General features: G+C 36.5%; 2 long non-coding RNA genes across 2 annotated transcripts in view; both read left to right on the top strand.

The window, feature by feature from the left end:
* The window catches only part of LOC139358182 (uncharacterized), a 64,140-nt gene extending 56,663 nt beyond the window's left edge, over positions 1 to 7,477 (top strand). Inside the window, exon 4 of the long non-coding RNA XR_011612756.1 lies at positions 7,387 to 7,477. This is a non-coding gene — a long non-coding RNA (uncharacterized lncRNA). The remainder of the gene's footprint in view (positions 1 to 7,386) is intronic.
* A 1,533-nt stretch (positions 7,478 to 9,010) lies between these two features.
* LOC139358319 (uncharacterized) lies at positions 9,011 to 14,319 on the top strand. The gene is made up of 4 exons (XR_011613081.1): positions 9,011 to 9,106; positions 10,791 to 10,876; positions 11,049 to 11,119; positions 14,176 to 14,319. It is a non-coding gene; the product is annotated as an uncharacterized lncRNA (long non-coding RNA).
* The last annotated feature ends 268 nt before the right edge of the window (positions 14,320 to 14,587 follow it).

Below are 14,587 nucleotides of genomic sequence, written 5' to 3'. Positions count from 1 at the left end.
AGGACTGGCCACAGAAACAGTGCAGTATCCATGAAGCTAAGTGTTGGTTGTCAAACCAAATGCAAAAATAAATACAATTGCGTTTGAAGCATGTAATTGTTATATAAACACAAAATATATTATCATAGTTTGAAGGTATGTAAAGGAGTCTTGTTAGTAGAAAAGTCATCAAAGAATTAATGCTATTCAGAGTGTTTCCAGCTTTGATCTTAGCCACAGTATCACAACTCTTAGCCTGTTGTTACTAGATGCTCTCTTGAAGCCAAATTTTGGGAACAGTAATTTTCAAGCTCTAATACAAAGAGCAAACATCAATTGAACTCTTCCTCTAAGTGCTTAAGGACATTAACTCTGTTGAGCCTTACAACAGATTTTTGTTTTCATCACTACACATGTGAGAACAGAGAATTAGAAAGGATAAATAACTTGCTGAGTGTTGCACTCTTGTGAGTTTTAAATCTGAGAATTAAACTCCAGCAACAATTAGGCTCTCACTCATTTACTGAATGGTTTATTTCACTGAAGAAATGAAATATTAAATATTTAGAATTTGATAACCACTTCTCCCATGTCTTATGCTCCTAGTACTGTTCATCGAGTCTATAACTCCTTCAATATCCTACTTAACATATTCTAAATCTGCTAATTCATATATGTTTTATTGTTATCATTTCTATGTTATGAAATAATTTGGCAGAATTAAACATACTCAGCAGTCCTGGAACATGAGAATTAAAATTCTCTGATGTGAATAAAAGAGATAAACCAGCAGATAGTAATACATTCATTTATCCTTCCTCTTTATAGTGTTTTGAATGGCTTCATGATTTTGCAGCTTTTTCAATTATGTTTCCAAATACAACAGTTCACAAGTTCTGCACTTCTACTTTCAACTTAGAAAACTTGATAACAAACTGTTTTTGGTGCCTTGAATCCAAATGTGGCTACTATATTTTAAAGAAAGTAATACTACATTATTATCTCCATAGCATATTCTTCTACTCTAGGAATAGGGTGGGTTGAAGAGCACAAAGTATATTTTATAGTTCTGAACTATTCCACTAATCATTAATACGAGCATGCAATTAATGCATAAGTTCAAGAGGAGAGTCTCTCTCCCATCTTTGCTAGTAGAAGACATGCGGAGCAGCATAAAGGCGGGGAGTCTCTCTTGGCAGTGTGAAGACCAATTTTAAACAACTGACAAAGATGTGTGTGGGAAGGATAAAAGGAAATTCACAAGTGATGGCAAAGCCCTAGGCTCTATCTTTGGATTGGGTGAGAACTTCAGCTGTAGGAGAGTCAGCCTCCTTGAAGATGAGTATTTTGGTAGTTAAATGGCTGAGATTGAGTCTGGAAAGTAAAAAGCCAATGAAACAAAAGTGTCAGCTTCTTGTTTTTGCCTTCTAATCTTCATCTGGTTTACCCATTGGCAGAATCCAACAAGAAGCAGAGGAAAAGGGGACACTCAACCTCCTGGAAGATACATCAAGATATATTAGGGTAGAGAGTAGATCAGGAAGGGTGCAAGCAGAATGTTCAGCACAAATGACACTCCAAAGCTGCCCCACATTGCCATTTATTAGAGCTATATACCTAGATTTCAATTTCTGTTTGCTACTATTTCAATTCCTGAAAAGGTAGCTAATTCTGGAACTAAAATTCCTTTTCACAGAAAGCATTCAACATTGAATTAATAAATACTTTTTTTGAGACTATACTATGTGCCAGATCTATTTCGAACAGCTGGAAATGCTCTCTGCCATTTAGGAATGTACATTTTTGTGAGTGATATCTTTACAAAGACAGCATAGTACAGTTCATAATCAGATATTACATATGAACAAAGAAGACTTATTTCTGTTTTAGGTAAAGCAGGATATAATAAAAAAGGGTTTGTCTGCGGGCAAGGTAATTACAGCTTTTTCTTTTCTCAGGTGAAGCACTGAAAGTTAGGCTCCCACTAGTCTTTAACAGAAATATTACAAAGTAGAAAGTATTCAAAACTTTAGTGATCCAGAACTGTACAGTATGTCACTGCTTTGTTCCCTCTTCCCTCTCATTGTTTTTAATTATATAAATCATTTATTGGAATGCAACTGTCCAAATCCCTGGGTACCATATTCTTCTAGCTGTAATTCTGTAGTGTTGCTTTATGGTTAAGAAAGGAGTGACATGTGGCAAATGACCAAAAGTCACCCGGGCCAACGAGATTCAATTGTTCAAGACTCCCTTGACACACCAGCTTAAAAGAAGAAAATAGGCCTATACTGAGAATAAAAGAAACTAATAGAAATGCCATGTCCCAACTGTTTCAAAATATGTGTCTATTCAACTCTGTAGGGAGGTTCTCAGAGCCATGCCAACACTGAGCTTTTTTGTGCTTTCTTCCTTAAGCCTCCTTTTGTACTCAGGCTGGCTCTCTTGGGTTTCTACCTTGTCAACTCACTCTGTAATCTTGGGACTTAACAGCTTCCACAATTGTGTGAGTCAATTCCTTATTATAAATTGTGTATGTATTTGTATATACACACCCATACCAACCCTCCTCCTTCTCCCCCAGATCGCTTATTGGTTTTGTTTTTTTTCTGAAGACTTTTAATATATTTGGCCTTCTAGGCCAATAGTGTAGTCAAATCATGATGATATATGCTTTCAACCACTTGTAAAAATAAGTAGGTTTACCTCAGTCTCTTAACAAATTATCTTTATGTTTAGAGTATTTTAAAATATGTTGGCTGGTGAGATGTCTAAGGGAACTGTTTGGCTGCCCTTTCTTGACTCAAACAGATTTGGCCACATCTATGGCACAGCACTTTTATAAATGTACTTCTAAACATGAGATTTTCTTTGAAGAGGGTTTTGAAACAGATCTGGAAGGCAGAATCCAAGAACTTTTCATTTGCTTGTTTGATTGTTCTTTTCATTGTTTTGCTCTTAGTCATTTCTTTTTTAGCTCCAAAACTCCTGATGATTTTCGCTTAAAATTTGCATGATTGGCTTTTAAATGTTGTCGAAAAAAGTGTTTCATGTGGTAATTGTTCAGTTTCTTTTTTCACACAAAAGATACTGAAATTTAGACTAATTTGCATCTCTCCAGTAAAAAAGCCCATACTTTAAATAAACATCTAAGTATATCACTTTTTTTTTATATTGATGACTGCTACTTAGTACTGAGTTGCTAATTGTGGCTGAGAAGGGCTATCATCTTTGCTTTTAACTTTTTATGTGCAAAGCCTCAGGGACTAGACACAAGTGTAATATTTTCTAATCTGTTGCTACAAATAAATTATTTTTACTTTTCTGGCTTTCATGATAAAACCATGACCTTCACTGCCCAAGAAAAGCAAGGTTCTGCTGGCTTTGTTTGCACAGGTATGGGGTGAAACCTTTGAAGCATATAGAATGTAAAACTTATTTTATCCCAAATCATAAGTAAAATGTTCACCTCTTAAAACTACACCATGCATATCCCTAGCCTTCACTTATGGCTCAGCACACCAACCCCATGTGGTGTGTGAACCCTCCTGAGAAGACTGGTTTAGCTCCCTTCCCTAATCTGGTCCTCCCCACTGTGAATTTCTCAGATTGCAATTTCAGTGATTTTTTTTCTTGAATATAACTCTTCTAACACTTCATTGATTAAAATACCTTAAATAGGTTCTGATATCTTTCTGTTTACCACCACAATATAAGCTGAAACTCTGCAACCCAATTTACCTAGCTTCTGAGGGTCTATCACTCATTGGTCTCTGTCTACTTCTTGAGTCTCAGCACTTACTATTTCTTCATGTTCATCATAAAGGTTTCTCAGATCCCTGAACCTGTCATCTGCTTTTCCTCTGAGGATTTCTATTTGAGAAATTCCATGATTATAGTTTTTCCTCTGGAGCTTTTCCTGTGCTGTGTCCTTTGGCCAAATCACTGCCCCAGGACTTCTCACTCCTCTCTTGTGTTGGTTATTCCCTCTTGACCTTTCAGGCCCAGAAAGACTTCCCCAGCTTACCAAGTTAAGGTCAGTTTTCAACTTCTCCCTCCCCTGAGACATAAATATCTAAACATAATCTCTACTTTCTCATTGCAACGCTTGTCACATCTTTTTAATTTCCTGATTGTTTGTTCTTTCTGTGACTTTCCAAAGGCAGAGATATGCCCTGCCTTTTAATTTTTTTTTTTGGCCTTATTTTTAGTGTTTAATATACTGCCTTCTATATTGTTGGGAATCAGTAAATAGTTGTATCAATGAATGCTTACTGGAATAGGCAACTGCCAGTCAAAAGTCAACCAAGAGTCAACATTATAAGAGCAATATCATACTTTAGCCAATGCTTAATTCTTTTTTTTTTTTTTTTGAGACAGAGTCTCGCTCTGTCGCCCAGGCTGGAGTGCAATGGCGCAATCTCGGCTCACTGCAAGCTCCGCCTGCCGGGTTCACACCATTCTCCTGCCTCAGCCTCTCGAGTAGCTGGGACTATAGGCGCCCACCACCACGCCCGGCTAATTCTTTTTTTAATTATTTTTATTTTTTTTATTTTTAGTAGAGACGGGGTTTCACCGTGTTAACCAGGATGGTCTCGATCTCCTGACCTCGTGATCTGCCTGCCTTGGCCTCCCAAAGTGCTGGGATTACAGGTGTGAGCTACCGCACCCAGCCAAGGCTAACTCTTTCGATGTGTTTTTCGTTTTATAATTTGCCCCTGCCATCCAGGTTGGATCAATAAGTATGTATCTCAATGGAGCTTTGTAACAGGACTCCAATGTGAGGTTGATTGGATAGGAGGTAGTAATCTTTCCTGATACACATGCATTCTCCTCAGGGACCTTTTACAGTCCTTCTCACACTATATTGTAATCATCCTTTCTCCCAATAGTCGGTAAGCATTTTAATGGCAGCAAGCTGTCTGATTTCCAGTGTTGAACCCCTAGTCTACCATACAGTACATTTAATGAATTAAAAATTTATTCAATTCTGTGGGAACCTGGATCTCAAAATCATGGAATAACATATTTGAATTCTACAACTGCTGAATTAATATGGAGGCATAGAAGAGTAGAAATCAGCATTTTTGACTCAAAATTTGATTTGAACCAGATTTTTTGATTCTCTCCAATCTTTTAGTAGTAATCTGACTCCTTATTTTAAGACACAGCAGACTGTTAGGAACTATTTGAGAAATTCCACAATTATATTTGATAAAAAGGCCAACCTGTAGGCCTACATGACAGAGAAGCTTAGATCTCATCTTCTCTGGAAGAGATGACTCAGGGCAAAGTGATATTGTAGAAGAGAGACAAGAAGTCAAGTAGTCTATTTTCTGAGTTTAGACTATGAGTGTACTTTTATTATGGTAGATAATTTTATTTCTTCTTTTTCTTTTTATTGAGATAACACATATGTCAACAAAATATACCAATTATAAATGTATGATTTAATGAGTTATAACAAAGTAATATCCAACTGCCATGTAGGTTAAGAAATAGAATTACCAGCATGCCAAATACCCACCATTGTGTCCCTCTCAATAATTACCCCTTTCCTCCTTTCTACCTCCCACCCCTTTTAAAATGCTTTGGGATTATATAAGGGGAAAAAGCCAGCATCTCTGGAAAGCAGGGTACCATAATCTAACAGAAAAGGCAAACTTATTCAAATAGGCACAAGATGGCAATAAGAGGCTAGCAATGTAAGCTGGGGATTATGGAAACTCAAAGGTTGTGGGCTGAGGGGGAAACAGAAGTATTCAGAGGAGGTGATATTTAAAGAGGGTTTTGAAAAATGTTTTCCTGGTTTAGAAAAGAAAGAAAAGTAGGATATACCACAGAGAAAAAAATAATTAACGATTTGATGGTGAGAGGAAAGGGGTTGGCTGTTGGAGGAAAGTATTGGTCTAATGTAATGTGGTCAGGGCAACAGATTTAAACTTCAATTGCACCTCAGAATCACCTATTAGACTCTTGAAAGTACATATCCTAGATCTATAGATTCGTGATCTCCAAGGATCCAGGGTTGAGGCCAACAGATGTGGATTGTTGACAAAGCCTGACAGTTAATTATGGTTTGCAAGCAAGATTTGCAAATGACCAAAGCAGAAGACAAAATATAAAATACAGGGCAGATTGTGGAGGATTTTAAAGACAATTAATATACTTTGGGCTCTGTAGCCTGGTATTTCCCAGACTTACCTGATCATAGGAGTCACCCAGAGAGTCTGGTAAAAAGCCAACTTCCTTCGCCCTGCACCAAACCTACAAAACACAAATTGATAGGGAGGTAGGGCTGGAGTTAATCTTCTTTTTTTCCTCTTCCCTCCCTCCCCTGCTTCCTCCCTTCCTTCTTTCCTTCCTTCCTTATCCACTTCTCTTTCTTTTCCTTCCTTGCTTCCTCTATCCCTTCCTTTCTTCCCTTCTTCCTTCCTTCTTCCCCTCCTTTCTTCCTCCCTTCTTTCTTCTTCCTTCTTTCCTTCCTTCCTTCCTTTCTTCTTTATGCTACTATTTCTCTATTTTTTTCTCTCTTTCTCTTTTTCCCCAAATAATTCAGATGATTTTCATTAGTACTCATATTGGAAAACTTTTTTTTTTTCAGCCCATTGGAAGTCATTTAAAGTTCATTAGAGTAAGATATGCTTTAAAGATTATCTTGGTACACATTCATTGGTTGAGGAAAGGGAAGAGATTTAAATGAGAGAGAGGAGAGGGAGATCTGTTCTGTAATTTGGGGGATAGCTGATTAGCAGAGACACTGGTTGGTTTACTTTCTAATTCCTTCATGAGATAGTGTCCAGTAGAAAAGTGATAGAAATATGTTAAATGAATGGATGAATTATGAACTCATTAGGCTGGAGGATGAGCTTTTCAAAGGATGATGTGCTATTTAAATTTCTGTGTTATAAAATTATGAACTTATTAGGCTGCAGTGGAGGTGCTATATAAAGGAAATTTTCATAGGCATCATAAAGAGGACTTGGTAAACAATTGGTTGTGGGGATTGGGAAATAAGGAGCACTGAGTATGACTTGGAGATTTCTAGCATAAATGGCTGGTGGGTGGGGAAGCCACTCACAGAGACAGGTTTAGTGTTATTTCTTAAGTTGAAACTTGGAGGAAAATACTGTTTCTTTAAAAATAGTTATTAGTAAATGACTTTCAGCAACTCAGAGTCTACTATACTTCCTCTCTGTTCTTTGTGCTTCTATTCAGGTCAAGCAACACCACCAACGCAACTCTCATACTCACACAAGTGACACATACTGTCATCAAGAAATGGGTATATACATTTTAGGTCCAATACTTCAACTAGCAAAGCCAGTTTCCGTATCTGTCAGATTCTCCCTGCTTTGCTTCCTTCTTCCTCCTTATTCAGAACCACTGTTTTCTACTTCATAACAGGCTTAATACTACATGAAAAAGAGAGAGAACAAGGCTGAATGAAATGATGGCTGTCTGATTTTGTTACAGTATCTGCTGAAAATTCCTCAGTAAGTGGTGTATCTTGGTGCTAGAGTTTGAGGCAGAATGGCAAAACTTTAATTGAATCTTATCTTCAAACAACCAGAGTAATAAAAGAGAAATAAGGGTGAAATTTCATAGCAGTTCAATTTGAGAACTCTTGTAGCTGCTCAATTTGAGAACTCCACATAACAATTACATATATATTAACGGATCATAGGTGAGTCTGGATTTTTTTTTACCTCAGTGAACATTGTTTCTCGCAATAAAACAAGCAATACTTCCTTTTCTTATTATGGTAAAACTGCCACTGGGCTTCATTTAACAAGAATTACTGTGAATAAATTACAGCATTAAATTATGCATCATGACAGGACTTGGTGTGAAAAATCTGGGCAGCTACAAGACTCCTTGAAGTTAATTCAAGCTGAGCTCACTAGAGAAACCCTTAATTACTTCCTGGACCCATGGATTTATTTTCAGTTCTTGGTGCCATTGGGATCACAGTTTAGATGAATTACCAGCAAATGCTCATGAAAGGCGACAGTGGAAACGGACCACAGAAATGGGGGTCAAAGTTTGTATTCTTGATTTGCCTCTGGCTTTTATTGCTACATGTGTCTCCACAAATTGGCTTGAGAAACCACAACTGGATATAGGAGAATCTACATTTTTATATTTGGGAGGAAATATAAAATCATCCAGTTCTACCTCCCACAGAGAACAAACTTTCCTGCTTTGTCATTTTTGACAGATGGTCAGTCTCTACTTATAATAGGTCTATGACCAGGATTCAATACCTCCCAAAGCTCCCTCTTCCCACAGGACAAAATTTTAGAAACTCCTGTCAAAATCTAGCTCATTTTAATAGCGTGTATACATTTAGCTATTTGAATTGGAGTAGAGTTCCCTAAACTTTCATGATTAGTGTCATCTGGTGTACTTGCTAAACGTACAGATTAGCTGATCTTTTCCCTTGGAAATTCTAAACCAGAAAGTGCGAGTTCTGGTCTTTAGATCTTCATTTTATCGCATATAGCAGGTGACTATTGCTTCTATAAAAGTTTGAGAAACATATCTGTAACTACTTCTCAGACATAAGTGTGCACTGAGTCATCTGGAGATCTCATTAAAGTACAAATTCTACCTTAATGGGTTGGGGATGGGACCTGTAATTCTGTGTTTCTAGTAAGCTCCTGGGTGATTCCAGAGCTACACGTCTGTGGACCATACGTCTGTAGCAAGACTCTAGAATGATGTCAAATCCTTCTTTTAAGACGATGCTCCTCAAAATATTGTCAAAGACAATTTCTCCTTAGCTTCTATATCTCTATATATCCAAGCTGAATGACCTCACTGACTTGAGTAATTTCTCATCAGTATAGACGTGCTATGATCTTCATACCCTTCATCATCTTGGTTACTTTCTCCTACTTAATCTTGATTTGCTAATGTCTCTCATAAAATATAATGCACATAATGTCCTACAATTAATGTAATGTGCTTCAAAATTGAAACTCTAATGTTCTTTCAATAATTTGGTCCAATTTTCACCAATTATTAGGTTATATGAAATTGTAAACTGCTAAAATTTCTAAACGTTCCATGCTCAACTACTGCCAAGGATGGTCGTTTGGAGGCCAACTTAAATTTTTTGGGGGTAAGTGTACACTAAATTCTATATATTAGCTATAAAATATCCCATTTGTTTTATTCTAGTTTAGTTTTTGAGAAAAAGTTTGAATTTTGATTGTGTATCCTATATATTGGCTATCCCTTTCAGCTTTATTTTATGTCTTCCTAGTTCTTCATTCTTTTTTTTTTTTTATGGAAAGTTGAAAATGAAGATAGAGAACTTCCTGGCATGTTAATGGAACAGAAATTCCTGGCATGTTAATGAAAGTTAAAAATAGCAAGCTGCTAATCTATATACTGTATTTAGAATGTGGTCTTTAAATTGAAACTGTACCTTAGATGATGATCATTCAGTCCTTGTTTTTAACAGGGTCTGTTGGCATTTTAGGTAGAAACATTCTTTGTTATGTGGGTCTGCCTTGCATGTTGCAATCCACTTAGCATATGATATGGTGTGAATGTTAATACCCTCCAAATCTCATGTTGACATGTGATTCCCAGTGTTGGAGGTGGGGCCTGTTGGGAGGTGATTGCTCATGGCGACAGGTTCCTCCTGAATGGTTTGGCGCCATCCCCTCAGTGAAAAGTGAGTTCTCACTTAGTTCATGTAAAATGTGGTGGTTAAAAGTCTGGGACCTTCCCTGCCTCACTTTCTGGCAGTAGTCTTGTCAAGTAATGTGCCTGCTCCTGCTTCACCTTCCACCATTATTGTGAGCTTCCTGGGGCCCTCACCAGAAGCAGGTGCCAGCACCAGATTTCTTGTACACCCTGAAGAACCATGAACCAATTAGATCTCTTTTCTTTATAAATTACCCAGTCTCAGGTATTTCCTATATAGTAAAACAAATGGATTAAAACAGCATCTCTGGAAACTATTTTCTAAATGCAGACAGTGTGCCTGATATATTTCCAAATACTCCCTGGGATATAGTACCTTTCGTGGTTGAGAACTGATAAAGCCTATATTTTACTGTTTTTCTAGAGTATGTTGTGGGGCAATTTACCCAATATTTTGACCAAAAAAGCAGTTTCTTTGTGTTAAACTACATCCATGCTTGTGTAAGAACTAAGGCTACTTCTTTCACATAACTATTGAGACTAGAAGTGAGACTAACTGTGTCAATACAATTTAACTGTTTGATCAGGAATTTTTTAATCAGGAAGATAAACCTGTAAACCAATACATTTTATTTTTTGCTTCAAGAAATTTTTGCAAACTAATTTATCTAGGTGAATGATATGGACAACAGTTCATGCACCTGGGCAGACAGCTTGTTTATTAGAGCAATAGTTTGATTATTAAGGCTTATTTTAAGATCCTTTACTTGCTGGAGAAACAATTCTAAATGATATGTGACAAACTTTCCCAAATCCTAATTAGTTCCTCATCTTGAAAGACCTATCTTCAAATCACTTTATCCCAAACCCCAAAGCCCCAAACCTTCCTTAATTCCTTCCTTTTGGGACACTATTGAGACTACTGAGGTGGTGATCTTCTTTGCTTCAATGTTTAATGAATTCAATTTTGTTGAATTACTGGGTTTCTCTGGTGGTCTTTACATGGAGCTGACATTGTTTATCATGTTAGTGATAAAGGCTTTAAAATATTCCTGACGGTGATCTTTTTATATCCTGACCTATGAGTCCTTTGAAGATCTTGAATACTTGTTCCAAACTTGTTTGTTAATGATTGATATATACTTTTGCAGTTGGGAAGAGATGAAAAAAGAGGAAAAAGAGGAAAAACAAGTGATAATGAAGATGACAGAAGAAAGATGAGGAAAAGGAGAAGGTGGTAGGTGAAGGAGGAAGCAGAGAAGACAAAAGGAGACAAAAAAAAAAGAGAGAGAAATACTATGGGAAATATGCAATAAGAAGGAATAAGCAAAAGAGAGAAATATATCTGACCCTTTTCTTTCTCATTTTTTCAATCATGGGAATCTACTGCAACTCTTTGTTGATCCCAGTCAGTAGCTACAAACATGGGCAAGGAGAAGGAAGACAATGAGAATAATTAGATATAGAAGATGCATTCAAGGTATGACTAGTCACTTTACTCCTTATTCAGCAGAGTGCTCTCTCTTTGCAGAAATGGCTCCTCCCACCCAAAATCTGTTGAGCAATACTTGAGATTTTACCAAGTTGTGACTCCTAGAATCTGACACAAAATGGGCTGTCATTAATATTTATCAGTTATCTTGATAATTAATTGAGTCATTTTTATGACCTTTCTTAGCCAATTTGAGGTTCTTTTAGTTTTGGTTTTATTATGAAATATTTATCTGTTAGGTTCCTACTACTGAGATATATACATCACCGTTACAGAAATTTCTTTTTAGATATTTCTAAATTCTAAATTCTAAATTCTGAAATTTAGAACCTCAGAAAAATCTCTTTAGTTCTTCCTGTATCTTTCTCTATAATGGAGTGATCTTAAAACTTACTGATCTTACATAACGTTTTCAAATGTATTAAACTCTAAAAGTGTAATCTACCTAAACATTCATAATTCAGATGTTTCTGTCAAGTAAATTTATGCAGGTGAGGGGGGTGTGGCCAATAATGTTTTGTTAAGAAGTCTAAATAACATGTTTATGTATAGACGTCTTTGAAAATAAAATTTGTCTAAAGAAGCATTTAGCTTTTGTTGTAAGTATTCATAATGCAGTCCAATATCTCATTTCTGTATAGGACAGTCAGATATTCATTCTTCATTGACTCAGAATGTGTTTTCTTATTCTTCCCAAACTATTGTATTGTAGAGTATACTATTCCCTCCTGCAGAATCTGGGGTGAGTTCTTTTACTACCTATGGAGAAATCTATGGTGATTTTCATTTAAAATGTTTTATTTGTCTTATGTGGAGCATATGATAGAAATGAAGAGATTAATCTCAGTAGAACACCAGTTTGTTAATGTAAGCAAACTTTCTCTAACAACTTCATAATAAGCCAACGCCACAATTAACTCCCCCCAATGCATGGAATTTATGCTAAATGAGCCTGTATAAAGCAACCAAGAGTGTCTTAAACTGTAGGCCTGGGCTGTATTATTGACCCTAGGAGCACTTCCAAGAATGGAAAGCCAATAACCAGATGGATGTGAACTGTGCAACCAGTTTATGTGGGTTTCATAGTGCAATGAGAACAGAGGGTGCAACCCAAGTTGGGGAAGAGTGAATATATATGTATATATTTAAATACTTCTCACTCATTAACAGGATACATGAGAAAAAAAATTCTTGAATGCAAAGTATATATTTGGTCCACAAATCTACAGTAAGCCCTAGAGACACTGTTCAAACTCAAATCCAATATAGAAAGGACATCTATTGCCAAAAATTTCTGTGTTAAATGGGGTAGATATTTTGTGTGGCATTATAAATTTGAGAGCAACAGAGGGGACATTAGTAAGGAGTAGGAGTAATGACCAAAAGCTGAGGCCAGAAACTCAGTGTTCCCAGACTATAAGAGGGAGTTTAGTCTACAGCCTAGCAGAGACACTGCACAGCATTAGTGTAGGTCAAGAAGTTTCAGCAGGATGCTGTCCCAGGCATCTGGGGCTTTGAATAGCTTTAGATTCACGTTCATCAGTCATGACAGCTGTGAACTACTTCCAAATTCCACTTGCTAGGAAAATAACTATTAATATGTATTTGGCTAGTTCCTACACTGATTGAGGTTTAGCCTGCAGGTGTGCATATATCATTTCTGGAATTGGGTTAAATAAGCCATAACTAATATTGAGAGGTTTTGAGGAGCTAAGGTAGAAGATAGAGAGTGAAAAACAGTGGCCAGCGTCCCTCCCAGAATATGCTGGTGGAAAGACCATCAGTCCCTCCTTACAGTCTATAATTCCAGGTGTGAAGGAACCTGATAGCAACAATCAAATATTCTTTATATAGTTGTTATTATAAATCAGACTGTGATCGGAGCATTATTTGTAGTGTTTTATTAAATTATCCAACAACTGTGGGAACTATTATCAATTTTCATAGATGAAAAATATAATGAGATATGGAGAGGCAAATAAAGACCTTTCCTTTGTTTGATTCCCAGTTCTGTCTTTCTCTTTACATATTTTGTTTTGGAAACATTCTTTTTATATATCCCATATCATACAAGGCATCATCATAAATTGACTTGAGAAATAACCCGTGTTAACATAGAGTAATCCATGGTAATTAGGCTCAAACAAGGGTCATATATTATTACATATTGATACTCTGAGGAAAGATAACTTCTGAGACTACTCCCATAAACTTAGCCAATGGCAGAATATATTATTGCGAAACATGATAGCATGATGCTGTTATATGATTCCATGTACATCATAAATAAGTTGTATGAAGTAAGTTGTATATTTAGCAGTTAGCTCTATCCTCTTAGATGAAAGAAAAGCAGCAGTCATGTTCTCTTAAATCATTATAGCTGCTTGTGCTGTTGTGGTTTTTCATAACTCTAACGATAGGTCTTCATCCTGCACTAACACTTAGCAGTCCATAGCAATATCACTTCTGTGCTTTGTTTAATGTCCAAACATTAAAGTTTTATGAATGACTGCAAATAGATAACAAGTGCCAAGGCAGGCCCCAGTTGCTATTGTTAAGCAGTGTTTGCTCTGCCGCAGTTTTCTGAGCTCTGCAAACACATCTTCCATCTGGCAGCTGGCTATGTTTTCAATTTTCCTCTGTATAAAGCAAGCCCATAGGCAATGACATTTTATACATTTCACTATTCAGGCTACGTGAGTAGCCTATCGAAATATTCTGAAGAAGTCCTAGTGATCAGTATTATTGATGAACTACCAAAAAATTATATTTAAATATTTAAGTATTCCTCACTCATTAACAGAATCTATGAAAAAAATCCTTGAATGCAAAGTACATTTTTGGTCAACAAATTATTTTTCTTCTTCTTTTTCTTCCTTTTCTTCTTAAGGTGCATAGTTATAATCTGCCTTTCCCAGTCTTGCAGTTTAGGCATCATGGGTGACCCTGCATCTCTAAACTCTACTAGAATCTGAAGTCGAGTTAGCTAAGGCACTGCCTCTTTTTCACCATTTACTCAGACCTGGAATTTATGCTTCTTGCAGATTCTGAATACCGTGTGCTGTGAATGAAATTCCAGGACATTTGAGCTATTGAAGATGCAAAATCTCCCACCCCTGGTCACACACGACGCTGACTCACCTCATAGATGGACTGCTTTATTAGATTTCTCATTAAACTAGTCTATTTGTTTATATATTTGCACCTGGCTATCTCATTCCAGATGATTTTCCTAGAAAAAATTAAAAAATGCCTTGTGTGCATATCCATTATAATTGATTAAAATAGCTAATTTGATAGCGTTTTTAAAAGGGTTGGTTTAACTTACTGAGAATATCATAGACTTGGATGTCAAAAACATGGTCTTTGACCTAACTTTATCTCTAATTAATGATTTTTGTCTGAAGCAACCACCTAGCTACCCTGGATTTCAGTTTTCACGTCTGTAAGATGAGA

The sequence above is a fragment of the Macaca nemestrina genome, chromosome 14, assembly GCF_043159975.1.
Source record: "Macaca nemestrina isolate mMacNem1 chromosome 14, mMacNem.hap1, whole genome shotgun sequence".
NCBI classification, from domain to species: domain Eukaryota; kingdom Metazoa; phylum Chordata; class Mammalia; order Primates; family Cercopithecidae; genus Macaca; species Macaca nemestrina.
The sequence above is the reverse complement of the archived record's forward strand: the minus strand, read 5'-3'. Positions and strand labels throughout refer to the sequence as shown.